Source organism: Pseudophryne corroboree, chromosome 5, assembly GCF_028390025.1.
Source record: "Pseudophryne corroboree isolate aPseCor3 chromosome 5, aPseCor3.hap2, whole genome shotgun sequence".
Classification (NCBI taxonomy): domain Eukaryota; kingdom Metazoa; phylum Chordata; class Amphibia; order Anura; family Myobatrachidae; genus Pseudophryne; species Pseudophryne corroboree.
Window position 1 is genome coordinate 366,117,151 of NC_086448.1, and position 22,170 is coordinate 366,139,320.

Consider the following 22,170-nt stretch of genomic DNA (forward strand, 5'->3'; position numbering starts at 1 on the left):
AACACCTTACTAACTGTGCTAACCAGACTGTGCATACCAGATACACAATTTATCAGAGATTTAAGTGAATAAGCTACAGTGTCCAAGGTACTAAACATAATATATTCTATGGGGTGTCATAAGCAAATCATTAGAATACTTTCCTACTACAATTATAAGACATAAGCATTCAATATTTGAGTAAACGAAGAGAAAATAAAGCTATCTATTGGGTTTCACTAAAAAGTCCATTGGAAGACTTGACTATTGTTGTTAAAAGACATAGGCATTCATATTATAGAGCCACAAACCACACTAGTAAAATAAAAACATGAGAACATGGGATTCGAACCAATGACAGTCTTAATTTGATAGTGCAAACCCAACACCTTTCTAACTGTGCTAAACATACCGTGCATAACAGATACACAATTTATCAGAGATTTAAGTGAATAAGCTACAGTGTCCAAGGTACTAAATATAATATATTCTATGGGGTGTCATAAGCAAGTCATTAGAATACTTTCCTACTAAATTTATAAGACATAAGCATTCAATATTTTAGAAAACAAAGAGAAAATAAAGCTATCTATTGGGTTTCACTAAAAAGTCCATTGGAAGACTTGACTATTGTTGTTAAAAGACATAGGCATTCATATTATAGAGCCACAAACCACGCTAGTAAAATAAAAGCATGATAACATGGGATTCGCACCAATGACAGTCTTAATTTGATAGTGCAAACCCAACACCTTACTAACTGTGCTAACCAGACTGTGCATACCAGACACACAATTTATCAGAGATTTAAGTGAATAAGCTACAGTGTCCAAGGTACAAAACATAATATATTCTATGGGGTGTCATAAGCAAGTCATTAGAATACTTTCCTACTAAATTTACAAGACATAAGCATTAAATATTTAAGTAACAAGGAGAAAATAAAGCTATCTATTGGGTTTCACTAAAAAGTCCATTGGAAGACTTGACTATTGTTGTTGAAAGACATAGGCATTCATATTATAGAGCCACAAACCACACTAGTATAATAAAAACATGATAACATGGGATTCGAACCAATGACAGTCTTAATTTGATAGTGCAAACCCAACACCTTACTAACTGTGCTAACCAGACTGTGCATACCAGAAACACAATTTATCAGAGATTTAAGTGAATAAGCTATAGTGTCCAAGGTACTAAACATAATATATTCTATGGGGTGTCATAAGCAAGTCATTAGAATACTTTCCTACTAAATTTATAAGACATAAGCATACAATATTTGAGTAAACAAAGAGAAAATAAAGCTATCTATTGGGTTTCACTAAAAAGTCCATTGGAAGACTTGACTATTGTTGTTAAAAGACATAGGCATTCATATTATAGAGCCACAAACCACACTAGTAAAATAAAAACATGATAACATGGGATTCGAACCAATGACAGTCTTAATTTGATAGTGCAAACCCAACACCTTACTAACTGTGCTAACCAGACTGTGCATACCAGACACAGAATTTATCAGAGATTTAAGTGAATAAGCTTCAGTGTCCAAGGTACTAAACATAATATATTCTATGGGGTGTCATAAGCAAGTCATTAGAATACTTTCCTACTAAATTTATAAGACATAAGCATTCAATATTTGAGTAAACAAAAAGAAAATAAAGCTATCTATTGGGTTTCACTAAAAAGTCCATTGGAAGACTTGACTATTGTTGTTAAAAGACATAGGCATTCATATTATAGAGCCACAAACCACACTAGTAAAATAAAAACATGATAACATGGGATTCAAACCAATGACAGTCTTAATTTGATAGTGCAAACCCAACACCTTACTAACTGTGCTAACCAGACTGTGCATACCAGAAACACAATTTATCAGAGATTTAAGTGAATAAGCTACAGTGTCCAAGATACTAAACATAATATATTCTATGGGGTGTCATAAGCAAGTAATTAGAATACTTTCCTACTAAATTTATAAGACATAAGCATTCAATATTTGAGTAAACAAAGAGAAAATAAAGCTATCTATTGGGTTTCACTAAAAAGTCCATTGGAAGACTTTACTATTGTTGTTAGAAGACATAGGTATTCATATTATAGAGCCACAAACCACACTAGTAAAATTAAAATATGATAACATGGGATTCGAACCAATGACAGTCTTAATTTGATAGTGCAACCCCAACACCTTACTAACTGTGCTAACCAGACTGTGCATACCAGAAACACAATTTATCGGAGATTTAAGTGAATAAGCTACAGTGTCCAAGGTACTAAACATAATATATTCTATGGGGTGTCATAAGCAAGTCATTAGAATACTTTCCTACTAAATTTATAAGACATAAGCATTCAATATTTGAGTAAACAAAGAGAAAATAAAGCTATCTATTGGGTTTCACTAAAAAGTCAATTGGAAGACTTGACTATTGTTGTTAAAAGACATAGGCATTCATATTATAGAGCCACAAACCACACTAGTAAAATAAAAACATGATAACATGGGATTCGAACCAATGACAGTCTTAATTTGATAGTGCAAACCCAACACCTTACTAACTGTGCTAACCAGACTGTGCATACTAGAAAAACAATTTATCAGAGATTTAAGTGAATAAGCTACAGTGTCCAAGATACTAAACATAATATATTCTATGGGGTGTCATAAGCAAGTAATTAGAATACTTTCCTACTACAGTTATAAAATATAAGCATTCAATATTTGAGTAAACAAAAAGAAAATAAAGCTATCTATTGGGTTTCACTAAAAAGTCCATTGGAAGACTTGACTATTGTTGTTAAAAGACATAGGCATTCATATTATAGAGCCACAAACCACACTAGTAAAATAAAAACATGATAACATAGGATTCGAACCAATGACAGTCTTAATTTGATAGTGTAAACCCAACACCTTACTAAAAGTGCTAACCAGAGTGTGCATACCAGACGCACAATTTATCAGAGATTTAAGTGAATAAGCTACAGTGTCCAAGGTACTAAACATAATATATTCTATGGGGTGTCATAAGCAAATCATTAGAATACTTTCCTACTACAATTATAAGACATAAGCATTCAATATTTGAGTAAACAAAGAGAAAATAAAGCTATCTATTGGGTTTCACTAAAAAAGTCCATTGGAAGACTTGACTATTGTTGTTAAAAGACATAGGCATTCATATTATAGAGCCACAAACCACACTAGTAAAATAAAAACATGAAAACATGGGATTCGAACCAATGACAGTCTTAATTTGATAGTTCAAACCCAACACCTTACTAACTGTGCTAACCATACCGTGCATACCAGATACACAATTTATCAGAGATTTAAGTGAATAAGCTACAGTGTCCAAGGTACTAAACATAATATATTCTATGGGGTGTCATAAGCAAGTCATTAGAATACTTTCCTACTAAATTTATAAGACATAAGCATTCAATATTTTAGTAAACAAAGAGAAAATAAAGCTATCTATTGGTTTTCACTAAAAAAGTGCATTGGAAGACTTGACTATTGTTGTTAAAAGACATAGGCATTCATATTATAGAGCCACAAACCACACTAGTATAATAAAAACATGATAACATGGGATTCGAACCAATGACAGTCTTAATTTGATAGTGCAAACCCAATACCTTACTAACTGTGCTAACCAGACTGTGCATACCAAACACAGAATTTATCAGAGATTTAAGTGAATAAGCTTCAGTGTCCAAGGTACTAAACATAATATATTCTATGGGGTGTCATAAGCAAGTCATTAGAATACTTTCCTACTAAATTTATAAGACATAAGCATTCAATATTTGAGTAAACAAAAAGAAAATAAAGCTATCTATTGGGTTTCACTAAAAAGTCCATTGGAAGACTTGACTATTGTTGTTAAAAGACATAGGCATTCATATTATAGAGCCACAAACCACACTAGTAAAATAAAAACATGATAACATGGGATTCAAACCAATAACAGTCTTAATTTGATAGTGCAAACCCAACACCTTACTAACTGTGCTAACCAGACTGTGCATACCAGAAACACAATTTATCAGAGATTTAAGTGAATAAGCTACAGTGTCCAAGATACTAAACATAATATATTCTATGGGGTGTCATAAGCAAGTAATTAGAATACTTTCCTACTAAATTTATAAGACATAAGCATTCAATATTTGAGTAAACAAAGAGAAAATAAAGCTATCTATTGGGTTTCACTAAAAAGTCCATTGGAAGACTTTACTATTGTTGTTAGAAGACATAGGTATTCATATTATAGAGCCACAAACCACACTAGTAAAATTAAAATATGATAACATGGGATTCGAACCAATGACAGTCTTAATTTGATAGTGCAACCCCAACACCTTACTAACTGTGCTAACCAGACTGTGCATACCTGAAACTCAATTTATCGGAGATTTAAGTGAATAAGCTACAGTGTCCAAGGTACTAAACATAATATATTCTATGGGGTGTCATAAGCAAGTCATTAGAATACTTTCCTACTAAATTTATAAGACATAAGCATTCAATATTTGAGTAAACAAAGAGAAAATAAAGCTATCTATTGGGTTTCACTAAAAAGTCAATTGGAAGACTTGACTATTGTTGTTAAAAGACATAGGCATTCATATTATAGAGCCACAAACCACACTAGTAAAATAAAAACATGATAACATGGGATTCAAACCAATGACAGTCTTAATTTGATAGTGCAAACCCAACACCTTACTACCTGTGCTAACCAGACTGTGCATACTGGAAACACAATTTATCAGAGATTTAAGTGAATAAGCTACAGTGTCCAAGATACTAAACATAATATATTCTATGGGGTGTCATAAGCAAGTAATTAGAATACTTTCCTACTACAATTATAAAATATAAGCATTCAATATTTGAGTAAACAAAAAGAAAATAAAGCTATCTATTGGGTTTCACTAAAAAGTCCATTGGAAGACTTGACTATTGTTGTTAAAAGACATAGGCATTCATATTATAGAGCCACAAACCACACTAGTAAAATAAAAACATGATAACATAGAATTCAAACCAATGACAGTCTTAATTTGATAGTGCAAACCCAACACCTTACTAACTGTGCTAACCAGAGTGTGCATACCAGACACACAATTTATCAGAGATTTAAGTGAATAAGCTACAGTGTCCAAGGTACTAAACATAATATATTCTATGGGGTGTCATAAGCAAATCATTAGAATACTTTCCTACTACAATTATAAGACATAAGCATTCAATATTTGAGTAAACAAAGAGAAAATAAAGCTATCTATTGGGTTTCACTAAAAAGTCCATTGGAAGACTTTACTATTGTTGTTAAAAGACATAGGCATTCATATTATAGAGCCACAAACCACATTAGTAAAATAAAAAAATGAGAACATGGGATTCGAACCAATGACAGTCTTAATTTGATAGTGCAAACGCAACACCTTACTAACTGTGCTAACCATACCGTGCATACCAGATACACAATTTATCAGAGATTTAAGTGAATAAGCTACAGTGTCCAAGGTACTAAACATAATATATTCTATGGGGTGTCATAAGCAAGTCATTAGAATACTTTCATACTAAATTTATAAGACATAAGCATTCAATATTTGAGTAAACAAAAAGAAAATAAAGCTATCTATTGGGTTTCACTAAAAAGTCCATTGGAAGACTTTACTATTGTTGTTAGAAGACATAGGTATTCATATTATAGAGCCACAAACCACACTAGTAAAATTAAAATATGATAACATGGGATTCGAACCAATGACAGTCTTAATTTGATAGTGCAACCCCAACACCTTACTAACTGTGCTAACCAGACTGTGCATGCCTGAAACTCAATTTATCGGAGATTTAAGTGAATAAGCTACAGTGTCCAAGGTACTAAACATAATATATTCTATGGGGTGTCATAAGCAAGTCATTAGAATACTTTCCTACTAAATTTATAAGACATAAGCATTCAATATTTGAGTAAACAAAGAGAAAATAAAGCTATCTATTGGGTTTCACTAAAAAGTCAATTGGAAGACTTGACTATTGTTGTTAAAAGACATAGGCATTCATATTATAGAGCCACAAACCACACTAGTAAAATAAAAACATGATAACATGGGATTCGAACCAATGACAGTCTTAATTTGATAGTGCAAACCCAACACCTTACTACCTGTGCTAACCAGACTGTGCATACTGGAAACACAATTTATCAGAGATTTAAGTGAATAAGCCACAGTGTCCAAGATACTAAACATAATATATTCTATGGGGTGTCATAAGCAAGTAATTAGAATACTTTCCTACTACAATTATAAAATATAAGCATTCAATATTTGAGTAAACAAAAAGAAAATAAAGCTATCTATTGGGTTTCACTAAAATGTCCATTGGAAGACTTGACTATTGTTGTTAAAAGACATAGGCATTCATATTATAGAGCCACAAACCACACTAGTAAAATAAAAACATGATAACATAGAATTCAAACCAATGACAGTCTTAATTTGATAGTGCAAACCCAACACCTTACTAACTGTGCTAACCAGAGTGTGCATACCAGACACACAATTTATCAGAGATTTAAGTGAATAAGCTACAGTGTCCAAGGTACTAAACATAATATATTCTATGGGGTGTCATAAGCAAATCATTAGAATACTTTCCTACTACAATTATAAGACATAAGCATTCAATATTTGAGTAAACAAAGAGAAAATAAAGCTATCTATTGGGTTTCACTAAAAAGTCCATTGGAAGACTTTACTATTGTTGTTAAAAGACATAGGCATTCATATTATAGAGCCACAAACCACATTAGTAAAATAAAAAAATGAGAACATGGGATTCGAACCAATGACAGTCTTAATTTGATAGTGCAAACGCAACACCTTACTAACTGTGCTAACCATACCGTGCATACCAGATACACAATTTATCAGAGATTTAAGTGAATAAGCTACAGTGTCCAAGGTACTAAACATAATATATTCTATGGGGTGTCATAAGCAAGTCATTAGAATACTTTCCTACTAAATTTATAAGACATAAGCATTCAATATTTGAGTAAACAAAAAGAAAATAAAGCTATCTATTGGGTTTCACTAAAAAGTCCATTGGAAGACTTTACTATTGTTGTTAGAAGACATAGGTATTCATATTATAGAGCCACAAACCACACTAGTAAAATAAAAACATGAGAACATGGGATTTGAACCAATGACAGTCTTAATTTGATAGTGCAAACTCAACACCTTACTAACTGTGCTAACCAGAGTGTGCATACCAGACACACAATTTATCAGAGATTTAAGTGAATAAGCTACAGTGTCCAAGGTACTAAACATAATATATTCTATGGGGTGTCATAAGCAAGTCATTAGAATACTTTCCTACTAAATTTACAAGACATAAGCATTAAATATTTTAGTAACAAAGAGAAAATAAAGCTATCTATTGGGTTTCACTAAAAAGTCCATTGGAAGACTTAACTATTGTTGTTAAAAGACATAGGCATTCATATTATAGAGCCACAAACCACACTAGTATAATAAAAACATGATAACATGGGATTCGAACCAATGACAGGCTTAATTTGATAGTGCAAACCAAACACCTTACTAACTGTGCTAACCAGACTGTGCATACCAGAAACACAATTTATCAGAGATTTAAGTGAATAAGCTACAGTGTCCAAGGTACTAAACATAATATATTCTATGGGGTGTCATAAGCAAGTCATTAGAATACTTTCCTACTAAATTTATAAGACATAAGCATACAATATTTGAGTAAACAAAGAGAAAATAAAGCTATCTATTGGGTTTCACTAAAAAGTCCATTGGAAGACTTGACTATTGTTGTTAAAAGACATAGGCATTCATATTATAGAACCACAAACCACACTAGTAAAATAAAAACATGATAACATGGGATTTGAACCAATGACAGTCTTAATTTGATAGTGGAAACCCAACACCTTACTAACTGTGCTAACCAGACTGTGCATACTGGAAACACAATTTATCAGAGATTTAAGTGAATAAGCTACAGTGTCCAAGATACTAAACATAATATATTCTATGGGGTGTCATAAGCAAGTAATTAGAATACTTTCCTACTACAATTATAAAATATAAGCATTCAATATTTGAGTAAACAAAAAGAAAATAAAGCTATCTATTGGGTTTCACTAAAAAGTCCATTGGAAGACTTGACTATTGTTGTTAAAAGACATAGGCATTCATATTATAGAGCCACAAACCACACTAGTAAAATAAAAACATGATAACATAGGATTCGAACCAATGACAGTCTTAATTTGATAGTGTAAACCCAACACCTTACTAAAAGTGCTAACCAGAGTGTGCATACCAGACGCACAATTTATCAGAGATTTAAGTGAATAAGCTACAGTGTCCAAGGTACTAAACATAATATATTCTATGGGGTGTCATAAGCAAATCATTAGAATACTTTCCTACTACAATTATAAGACATAAGCATTCAATATTTGAGTAAACAAAGAGAAAATAAAGCTATCTATTGGGTTTCACTAAAAAAGTCCATTGGAAGACTTGACTATTGTTGTTAAAAGATATAGGCATTCATATTATAGAGCCACAAACCACACTAGTAAAATAAAAACATGATAACATGGGATTCAAACCAATGACAGTCTTAATTTGATAGTGCAAACCCATCACCTTACCAAAATTGCTAACCAGACTGTGCATACCAGAAACACAATTTATCAGAGATTTAAGTGAATAAGCTACAGTGTCCAAGGTACAAAACATAATATATTCTATGGGGTGTCATAAGCAAGTCATTAGAATACTTTCCTACTAAATTTACAAGACATAAGCATTCAATATTTTAGTAACAAAGAGAAAATAAAGCTATCTATTGGGTTTCACTAAAAAGTTCATTGGAAGACTTGACTATTGTTGTTAAAAGACATAGGCATTCATATTATAGAGCCACAAACCACACTAGTATAATAAAAACCTGATAACATGGGATTCGAACCAATGACAGTCTTAATTTGATAGTGCAAACCCAACACCTTACTAACTGTGCTAACCAGACTGTGCATACCAGAAACACAATTTATCAGAGATTTAAGTGAATAAGCTACAGTGTCCAAGGTACAAAACATAATATATTCTATGGGGTGTCATAAGCAAGTCATTAGAATACTTTCCTACTAAATTTACAAGACATAAGCATTCAATATTTTAGTAACAAAGAGAAAATAAAGCTATCTATTGGGTTTCACTAAAAAGTTCATTGGAAGACTTGACTATTGTTGTTAAAAGACATAGGCATTCATATTATAGAGCCACAAACCACACTAGTATAATAAAAACATGATAACATGGGATTCGAACCAATGACAGTCTTAATTTGATAGTGCAAACCCAACACCTTACTAACTGTGCTAACCAGACTGTGCATACCAGAAACACAATTTATCAGAGATTTAAGTGAATAAGCTACAGTGTCCAAGGTACTAAACATAATATATTCTATGGGGTGTCATAAGCAAGTCATTAGAATACTTTCCTACTACAATTATAAGACATAAGCATTCAATATTTGAGTAAACAAAGAGAAAATAAAGCTATCTATTGGGTTTCACTAAAAAGTCCATTGGAAGACTTGACTATTGTTGTTAAAAGACATAGGCATTCATATTATAGAGCCACAAACCACACTAGTAAAATAAATACATGATAACATGGGATTTGAACCAATGACAGTCTTAATTTGATAGTGCAAACCCAACACCTTACTAACTGTGCTAACCAGACTGTGCATACTGGAAACACAATTTATCAGAGATTTAAGTGAATAAGCTACAGTGTCCAAGATACTAAACAAAATATATTCTATGGGGTGTCATAAGCAAGTAATTAGAATACTTTCCTACTACAATTATAAAATATAAGCATTCAATATTTGAGTAAAAAAAAAGAAAATAAAGCTATCTATTGGGTTTCACTAAAAAGTCCATTGGAAGACTTGACTATTGTTGTTAAAAGACATAGGCATTCATATTATAGAGCCACAAACCACACTAGTAAAATAAAAACATGATAACATAGGATTCGAACCAATGACAGTCTTAATTTGATAGTGTAAACACAACACCTTACTAAAAGTGCTAACCAGAGTGTGCATACCAGACATATAATTTATCAGAGATTTAAGTGAATAAGCTACAGTGTCCAAGATACTAAACATAATATATTCTATGGGGTGTCATAAGCAAGTAATTAGAATACTTTCCTACTACAATTATAAAATATAAGCATTCAATATTTGAGTAAACAAAAAGAAAATAAAGCTATCTATTGGGTTTCACTAAAAAGTCCATTGGAAGACTTGACTATTGTTGTTAAAAGACATAGGCATTCATATTATAGAGCCACAAACCACACTAGTAAAATAAAAACATGAGAACATGGGATTCGAACCAATGACAATCTTAATTTGATAGTGCAAACGCAACACCTTACTAACTGTGCTAACCATACCGTGCATTCCAGATACACAATTTATCAGAGATTTAAGTGAATAAGCTACAGTGTCCAAGGTACTAAACATAATATATTCTATGGGGTGTCATAAGCAAGTCATTAGAATACTTTCCTACTAAATTTATAAGACATAAGCATTCAATATTTTAGTAAACAAAGAGAAAATAAAGCTATCTATTGGGTTTCACTAAAAAAGTCCATTGGAAGACTTGACTATTGTTGTTAAAAGACATAGGCATTCATATTATAGAGCCACAAACCACACTAGTAAAATAAAAACATGATAACATGGGATTCGAACAAATGACAGTCTTAATTTGATAGTGCAAACCCAACACCTTACTAAAAGTGCTAACCAGACTGTGCATACCAGACACAGAATTTATCAGAGATTTAAGTGAATAAGCTTCAGTGTCCAAGGTACTAAACATAATATATTCTATGGGGTGTCATAAGCAAGTCATTAGAATACTTTCCTACTAAATTTATAAGACATAAGCATTCAATATTTGAGTAAATAAAAAGAAAATAAAGCTATCTATTGGGTTTCACTAAAAAGTCCATTGGAAGACTTGACTATTGTTGTTAAAAGACATAGGCATTCATATTATAGAGCCACAAACCACACTAGTAAAATAAAAACATGATAACATGGGATTCAAACCAATGACAGTCTTAATTTGATAGTGCAAACCCAACACCTTACTAACTGTGCTAACCAGAGTGTGCATACCAGACACACAATTTATCAGAGATTTAAGTGAATAAGCTACAGTGTCCAAGATACTAAACATAATATATTCTATGGGGTGTCATAAGCAAGTAATTAGAATACTTTCCTACTACAATTATAAAATATAAGCATTCAATATTTGAGTAAACAAAAAGAAAATAAAGCTATCTATTGGGTTTCACTAAAAAGTCCATTGGAAGACTTGACTATTGTTGTTAAAAGACATAGGCATTCATATTATAGAGCCACAAACCACACTAGTAAAATAAAAACATGATAACATAGAATTCAAACCAATGACAGTCTTAATTTGATAGTGCAAACCCAACACCTTACTAACTGTGCTAACCAGAGTGTGCATACCAGACACACAATTTATCAGAGATTTAAGTGAATAAGCTACAGTGTCCAAGGTACTAAACATAATATATTCTATGGGGTGTCATAAGCAAATCATTAGAATACTTTCCTACTACAATTATAAGACATAAGCATTCAATATTTGAGTAAACAAAGAGAAAATAAAGCTATCTATTGGGTTTCACTAAAAAGTCCATTGGAAGACTTGACTATTGTTGTTAAAAGACATAGGCATTCATATTATAGAGCCACAAACCACACTAGTAAAATAAAAACATGATAACATGGGATTCGAACCAATGACAGTCTTAATTTAATAGAGCAAACCCAACACCTTACTAACTGTGCTAACCAGACCGTGCATACCAGACACACAATTTATCAGAGATTTAAGTGAATAAGCTACAGTGTCCAAGGTACAAAACATAATATATTCTATGGGGTGTCATAAGCAAGTCATTAGAATACTTTCGTACTAAATTTACAAGACATAAGCATTCAATATTTTAGTAACAAAGAGAAAATAAAGCTATCTATTGGGTTTCACTAAAAAGTTCATTGGAAGACTTGACTATTGTTGTTAAAAGACAAAGGCATTCATATTATAGAGCCACAAACCACACTAGTATAATAAAAACATGATAACATGGGATTCGAACCAATGACAGTCTTAATTTGATAGTGCAAACCCAACAACTTACTAACTGTGCTAACCAGACTGTGCATACCAGAAACACAATTTATCAGAGATTTAAGTGAATAAGCTACAGTGTCCAAGGTACTAAACATAATATATTCTATGGGGTGTCATAAGCAAGTCATTAGAATACTTTCCTACTACATTTATAAGACATAAGCATTCAATATTTGAGTAAACAAAGAGAAAATAAAGCTATCTATTGGGTTTCACTAAAAAGTCCATTGGAAGACTTGACTATTGTTGTTAAAAGACATAGGCATTCATATTATAGAGCCACAAACCACACTAGTAAAATAAAAACATGATAACATGGGATTTGAACCAATGACAGTCTTAATTTGATAGTGCAAACCCAACACCTTACTAACTGTGCTAACCAGACTGTGCATACTGGAAACACAATTTATCAGAGATTTAAGTGAATAAGCTACAGTGTCCAAGATACTAAACATAATATATTCTATGGGGTGTCATAAGCAAGTAATTAGAATACTTTCCTACTACAATTATAAAATATAAGCATTCAATATTTGAGTAAACAAAAAGAAAATAAAGCTATCTATTGGGTTTCACTAAAAAGTCCATTGGAAGACTTGACTATTGTTGTTAAAAGACATAGGCATTCATATTATAGAGCCACAAACCACACTAGTAAAATAAAAACATGATAACATAGGATTCGAACCAATGACAGTCTTAATTTGATAGTGTAAACCCAACACCTTACTAAAAGTGCTAACCAGAGTGTGCATACCAGACGCACAATTTATCAGAGATTTAAGTGAATAAGCTACAGTGTCCAAGATACTAAACATAATATATTCTATGGGGTGTCATAAGCAAGTAATTAGAATACTTTCCTACTACAATTATAAAATATAAGCATTCAATATTTGAGTAAACAAAAAGAAAATAAAGCTATCTATTGGGTTTCACTAAAAAGTCCATTGGAAGACTTGACTATTGTTGTTAAAAGACATAGGCATTCATATTATAGAGCCACAAACCACACTAGTAAAATAAAAACATGAGAACATGGGATTCGAACCAATGACAATCTTAATTTGATAGTGCAAACGCAACACCTTACTAACTGTGCTAACCAGACTGTGCATACCAGACACAGAATTTATCAGAGATTTAAGTGAATAAGCTTCAGTGTCCAAGGTACTAAACATAATATATTCTATGGGGTGTCATAAGCAAGTCATTAGAATACTTTCCTACTAAATTTATAAGACATAAGCATTCAATATTTGAGTAAACAAAAAGAAAATAAAGCTATCTATTGGGTTTCACTAAAAAGTCCATTGGAAGACTTTACTATTGTTGTTAGAAGACATAGGTATTCATATTATAGAGCCACAAACCACACTAGTAAAATTAAAATATGATAACATGGGATTCGAACCAATGACAGTCTTAATTTGATAGTGCAACCCCAACACCTTACTAACTGTGCTAACCAGACTGTGCATACCAGAAACACAATTTATCGGAGATTTAAGTGAATAAGCTACAGTGTCCAAGGTACTAAACATAATATATTCTATGGGGTGTCATAAGCAAGTCATTAGAATACTTTCCTACTAAATTTACAAGACATAAGCATTCAATATTTTAGTAACAAAGAGAAAATAAAGCTATCTATTGGGTTTCACTAAAAAGTCCATTGGAAGACTTGACTATTGTTGTTAAAAGACATAGGCATTCATATTATAGAGCCACAAACCACACTAGTAAAATAAAAACATGATAACATGGGATTCGAACCAATGACAGTCTTAATTTGATAGTGCAAACCCAACACCTTACTAACTGTGCTAACCAGACCGTGCATACCAGACACACAATTTATCAGAGATTTAAGTGAATAAGCTACAGTGTCCAAGGTGCAAAACATAATATATTCTATGGGGTGTCATAAGCAAGTCATTAGAATACTTTCCTACTAAATTTACAAGACATAAGCATTCAATATTTTAGTAACAAAGAGAAAATAAAGCTATCTATTGGGTTTCACTAAAAAGTTCATTGGAAGACTTGACTATTGTTGTTAAAAGACATAGGCATTCATATTATAGAGCCACAAACCACACTAGTATAATAAAAACATGATAACATGGGACTCGAACCAATGACAGTCTTAATTTGATAGTGCAAACCCAACACCTTACTAACTGTGCTAACCAGACTGTGCATACCAGAAACACAATTTATCAGAGATTTAAGTGAATAAGCTACAGTGTCCAAGGTACTAAACATAATATATTCTATGGGGTGTCATAAGCAAGTCATTAGAATACTTTCCTACTAAATTTATAAGACATAAGCATTCAATATTTGAGTAAACAAAGAGAAAATAAAGCTATCTATTGGGTTTCACTAAAAAGTCCATTGGAAGACTTGACTATTGTTGTTAAAAGACATAGGCATTCATATTATAGAGCCACAAACCACACTAGTAAAATAAAAACATGATAACATGGGATTTGAACCAATGACAGTCTTAATTTGATAGTGCAAACCCAACACCTAACTAACTGTGCTAACCAGACTGTGCATACTGGAAACACAATTTATCAGAGATTTAAGTGAATAAGCTACAGTGTCCAAGATACTAAACATAATATATTCTATGGGGTGTCATAAGCAAGTAAATAGAATACTTTCCTACTACAATTATAAAATATAAGCATTCAATATTTGAGTTAAAAAAAAGAAAATAAAGCTATCTATTGGGTTTCACTAAAAAGTCCATTGGAAGACTTGACTATTGTTGTTAAAAGACATAGGCATTCATATTATAGAGCCACAAACCACACTAGAAAAATAAAAACATGATAACATAGGATTCGAACCAATGACAGTCTTAATTTGATAGTGTAAACCCAACACCTTACTAAAAGTGCTAACCAGAGTGTGCATACCAGACGCACAATTTATCAGAGATTTAAGTGAATAAGCTACAGTGTCCAAGATACTAAACATAATATATTCTATGGGGTGTCATAAGCAAGTAATTAGAATACTTTCCTACTACAATTATAAAATATAAGCATTCAATATTTGAGTAAACAAAAAGAAAATAAAGCTATCTATTGGGTTTCACTAAAAAGTCCATTGGAAGACTTGACTATTGTTGTTAAAAGACATAGGCATTCATATTATAGAGCCACAAACCACACTAGTAAAATAAAAACATGATAACATAGGATTCGAACCAATGACAGTCTTAATTTGATAGTGCAACCCCAACACCTTACTAACTGTGCTAACCAGACTGTGCATACCAGAAACACAATTTATCGGAGATTTAAGTGAATAAGCTACAGTGTCCAAGGTACTAAACATAATATATTCTATGGGGTGTCATAAGCAAGTCATTAGAATACTTTCCTACTAAATTTACAAGACATAAGCATTCAATATTTTAGTAACAAAGAGAAAATAAAGCTATCTATTGGGTTTCACTAAAAAGTCCATTGGAAGACTTGACTATTGTTGTTAAAAGACATAGGCATTCATATTATAGAGCCACAAACCACACTAGTAAAATAAAAACATGATAACATGGGATTCGAACCAATGACAGTCTTAATTTGATAGTGCAAACCCAACACCTTACTAACTGTGCTAACCAGACCGTGCATACCAGACACACAATTTATCAGAGATTTAAGTGAATAAGCTACAGTGTCCAAGGTGCAAAACATAATATATTCTATGGGGTGTCATAAGCAAGTCATTAGAATACTTTCCTACTAAATTTACAAGACAAGCATTCAATATTTTAGTAACAAAGAGAAAATAAAGCTATCTATTGGGTTTCACTAAAAAGTTCATTGGAAGACTTGACTATTGTTGTTAAAAGACATAGGCATTCATATTATAGAGCCACAAACCACACTAGTATAATAAAAACATGATAACATGGGATTCGAACCAATGACAGTCTTAATTTGATAGTGCAAACCCAACACCTTACTAACTGTGCTAACCAGACTGTGCATACCAGAAACACAATTTATCAGAGATTTAAGTGAATAAGCTACAGTGTCCAAGGTACTAAACATAATATATTCTATGGGGTGTCATAAGCAAGTCATTAGAATACTTTCCTACTAAATTTATAAGACATAAGCATTCAATATTTGAGTAAACAAAGAGAAAATAAAGCTATCTATTGGGTTTCACTAAAAAGTCCATTGGAAGACTTGACTATTGTTGTTAAAAGACATAGGCATTCATATTATAGAGCCACAAACCACACTAGTAAAATAAAAACATGATAACATGGGATTTGAACCAATGACAGTCTTAATTTGATAGTGCAAACCCAACACCTAACTAACTGTGCTAACCAGACTGTGCATACTGGAAACACAATTTATCAGAGATTTAAGTGAATAAGCTACAGTGTCCAAGATACTAAACATAATATATTCTATGGGGTGTCATAAGCAAGTAAATAGAATACTTTCCTACTACAATTATAAAATATAAGCATTCAATATTTGAGTAAAAAAAAAGAAAATAAAGCTATCTATTGGGTTTCACTAAAAAGTCCATTGGAAGACTTGACTATTGTTGTTAAAAGACATAGGCATTCATATTATAGAGCCACAAACCACACTAGAAAAATAAAAACATGATAACATAGGATTCGAACCAATGACAGTCTTAATTTGATAGTGTAAACCCAACACCTTACTAAAAGTGCTAACCAGAGTGTGCATACCAGACGCACAATTTATCAGAGATTTAAGTGAATAAGCTACAGTGTCCAAGATACTAAACATAATATATTCTATGGGGTGTCATAAGCAAGTAATTAGAATACTTTCCTACTACAATTATAAAATATAAGCATTCAATATTTGAGTAAACAAAAAGAAAATAAAGCTATCTATTGGGTTTCACTAAAAAGTCCATTGGAAGACTTGACTATTGTTGTTAAAAGACATAGGCATTCATATTATAGAGCCACAAACCACACTAGTAAAATAAAAACATGATAACATGGGATACGAACCAATGACAGTCTTAATTTGATAGTGCAAACCCAACACCTTACTAACTGTGCTAACCAGACCGTGCATACCAGACACACAATTTATCAGAGATTTGAGTGAATAAGCTACAGTGTCCAAGGTGCAAAACATAATATATTCTATGGGGTGTCATAAGCAAGTCATTAGAATACTTTCCTACTAAATTTATAAGACATAAGCATTCAATATTTTAGTAAACAAAGAGAAAATAAAGCTATCTATTGGGTTTCACTAAAAAAGTCCATTGGAAGACTTGACTATTGTTGTTAAAAGACATAGGCATTCATATTATAGAGCCACAAACCACACTAGTAAAATAAAAACATGATAACATGGGATTGGAACCAATGACAGTCTTAATTTGATAGTGCAAACCCAACACCTTACTAACTGTGCTAACCAGACTGTGCATACCAGACACAGAATTTATCAGAGATTTAAGTGAATAAGCTTCAGTGTCCAAGGTACTAAACATAATATATTCTATGGGGTGTCATAAGCAAGTCATTAGAATACTTTCCTACTAAATTTATAAGACATAAGCATTCAATATTTGAGTAAACAAAAAGAAAATAAAGCTATCTATTGGGTTTCACTAAAAAGTCCATTGGAAGACTTGACTATTGTTGTTAAAAGACATAGGCATTCATATTATAGAGCCACAAACCACACTAGTAAAATAAAAACATGATAACATGGGATTCAAACCAATGACAGTCTTAATTTGATAGTGCAAACCCAACACCTTACTAACTGTGCTAACCAGACTGTGCATACCAGAAACACAATTTATCAGAGATTTAAGTGAATAAGCTACAGTGTCCAAGATACTAAACATAATATATTCTATGGGGTGTCATAAGCAAGTAATTAGAATACTTTCCTACTAAATTTATAAGACATAAGCATTCAATATTTGAGTAAACAAAGAGAAAATAAAGCTATCTATTGGGTTTCACTAAAAAGTCCATCGGAAGACTTTACTATTGTTGTTAGAAGACATAGGTATTCATATTATAGAGCCACAAACCACACTAGTAAAATTAAAATATGATAACATGGGATTCGAACCAATGACAGTCTTAATTTGATAGTGCAACCCCAACACCTTACTAACTGTGCTAACCAGACTGTGCATACCAGAAACACAATTTATCGGAGATTTAAGTGAATAAGCTACAGTGTCCAAGGTACTAAACATAATATATTCTATGGGGTGTCATAAGCAAGTCATTAGAATACTTTCCTACTAAATTTATAAGACATAAGCATTCAATATTTGAGTAAACAAAGAGAAAATAAAGCTATCTATTGGGTTTCACTAAAAAGTCAATTGGAAGACTTGACTATTGTTGTTAAAAGACATAGGCATTCATATTATAGAGCCACAAACCACACTAGTAAAATAAAAACACGATAACATGGGATTCGAACCAATGACAGTCTTAATTTGATAGTGCAAACCCAACACCTTACTAACTGTGCTAACCAGACTGTGCATACTGGAAACACAATTTATCAGAGATTTAAGTGAATAAGCTACAGTGTCCAAGATACTAAACATAATATATTCTATGGGGTGTCATAAGCAAGTAAATAGAATACTTTCCTACTACAATTATAAAATATAAGCATTCAATATTTGAGTAAAAAAAAAGAAAATAAAGCTATCTATTGGGTTTCACTAAAAAGTCCATTGGAAGACTTGACTATTGTTGTTAAAAGACATAGGCATTCATATTATAGAGCCACAAACCACACTAGTAAAATAAAAACATGATAACATAGGATTCGAACCAATGACAGTCTTAATTTGATAGTGCAAACCCAACACCTTACTAACTGTGCTAACCAGACTGTGCATACTGGAAACACAATTTATCAGAGATTTAAGTGAATAAGCTACAGTGTCCAAGATACTAAACATAATATATTCTATGGGGTGTCATAAGCAAGTAATTAGAATACTTTCCTACTACAATTATAAAATATAAGCATTCAATATTTGAGTAAACAAAAAGAAAATAAAGCTATCTATTGGGTTTCACTAAAAAGTCCATTGGAAGACTTGACTATTGTTGTTAAAAGACATAGGCATTCATATTATAGAGCCACAAACCACACTAGTAAAATAAAAACATGATAACATAGAATTCAAACCAATGACATTCTTAATTTGATAGTGCAAACCCAACACCTTACTAACTGTGCTAACCAGAGTGTGCATACCAGACCCACAATTTATCAGAGATTTAAGTGAATAAGCTACAGTGTCCAAGGTACTAAACATAATATATTCTATGGGGTGTCATAAGCAAATCATTAGAATACTTTCCTACTACAATTATAAGACATAAGCATTCAATATTTGAGTAAACAAAGAGAAAATAAAGCTATCTATTGGGTTTCACTAAAAAGTCCATTGGAAGACTTGACTATTGTTGTTAAAAGACATAGGCATTCATATTATAGAGCCACAAACCACATTAGTAAAATAAAAACATGAGAACATGGGATTTGAACCAATGACAGTCTTAATTTGATAGTGCAAACCCAACACCTTACTAACTGTGCTAACCAGACTGTGCATACCAGAAACACAATTTATCAGAGATTTAAGTGAATAAGCTACAGTGTCCAAGATACTAAACATAATATATTCTATGGGGTGTCATAAGCAAGTAATTAGAATACTTTCCTACTAAATTTATAAGACATAAGCATTCAATATTTGAGTAAACAAAGAGAAAATAAAGCTATCTATTGGGTTTCACTAAAAAGTCCATTGGAAGACTTTACTATTGTTGTTAGAAGACATAGGTATTCATATTATAGAGCCACAAACCACACTAGTAAAATTAAAATATGATAACATGGGATTCGAACCAATGACAGTCTTAATTTGATAGTGCAACCCCAACACCGTACTAACTGTGCTAACCAGACTGTGCATACCAGAAACACAATTTATCGGAGATTTAAGTGAATAAGCTACAGTGTCCAAGGTACTAAACATAATATATTCTATGGGGTGTCATAAGCAAATCATTAGAATACTTTCCTACTACAATTATAAGACATAAGCATTCAATATTTGAGTAAACAAAGAGAAAATAAAGCTATCTATTGGGTTTCACTAAAAAGTCCATTGGAAGACTTGACTATTGTTGTTAAAAGACATAGACATTCATATTATAGAGACACAAACCACACTAGTAAAATAAAAACATGAGAACATGGGATTCGAACCAATGACAGTCTTAATTTGATAGTGCAAACCCAACACCTTACTAACTGTGCTAACCAGACTGTGCATATCAGATACACAATTTATCAGAGATTTAAGTGAATAAGCTACAGTGTCCAAGGTACTAAACATAATATATGTTATGGGGTGTCATAAGCAAGTCATTAGAATACTTTCCTACTAAATTTATAAGACATAAGCATTCAATATTTGAGTAAACAAAAAGAAAATAAAGCTATCTATTGGGTTTCACTAAAAAGTCCATTGGAAGACTTGACTATTGTTGTTAAAAGACATAGGCATTCATATTATAGAGCCACAAACCACACTAGTAAAATAAAAACATGATAACATGGGATTTGAACCAATGACAGTCTTAATTTGATAGTGGAAACCCAACACCTTACTAACTGTGCTAACCAGACTGTGCATACTGGGAACACAATTTATCAGAGATTTAAGAATATAAGCTACAGTGTCCAAGATACTAAACATAATATATTCTATGGGGTGTCATAAGCAAGTAATTAGAATACTTTCCTACTACAATTATAAAATATAAGCATTCAATATTTGAGTAAACAAAAAGAAAATAAAGCTATCTATTGGGTTTCACTAAAAAGTCCATTGGAAGACTTGACTATTGTTGTTAAAAGACATAGGCATTCATATTATAGAGCAACAAACCACACTAGTAAAATAAAAACATGATAACATGGGATTCGAACCAATGACAGTCTTAATTTGATAGTGTAAACCCAACACCTTACTAAAAGTGCTAATCAGAGTGTGCATACCAGACGCACAATTTATCAGAGATTTAAGTGAATAAGCTACAGTGTCCAAGATACTAAACATAATATATTCTATGGGGTGTCATAAGCAAGTAATTAGAATACTTTCCTACTACAATTATAAAATATAAGCATTCAATATTTGAGTAAACAAAAAGAAAATAAAGCTATCTATTGGGTTTCACTAAAAAGTCCATTGGAAGACTTGACTATTGTTGTTAAAAGACATAGGCATTCATATTATAGAGCCACAAACCACAATAGTAAAATAAAAACATGAGAACATGGGATTCGAACCAATGACAATCTTAATTTGATAGTGCAAACGCAACACCTTACTAACTGTGCTAACCATACCGTGCATTCCAGATGCACAATTTATCAGAGATTTAAGTGAATAAGCTACAGTGTCCAAGGTACTAAACATAATATATTCTATGGGGTGTCATAAGCAAGTCATTAGAATACTTTCCTACTAAATTTATAAGACATAAGCATTCAATATTTTAGTAAACAAAGAGAAAATAAAGCTATCTATTGGGTTTCACTAAAAAAGTCCATTGGAAGACTTGACTATTGTTGTTAAAAGACATAGGCATTCATGTTATAGAGCCACAAACCACACTAGTAAAATAAAAACATGATAACATGGGATTCGAACCAATGACAGTCTTAATTTGATAGTGCAAACCCAACACCTTACTAACTGTGCTAACCAGACTGTG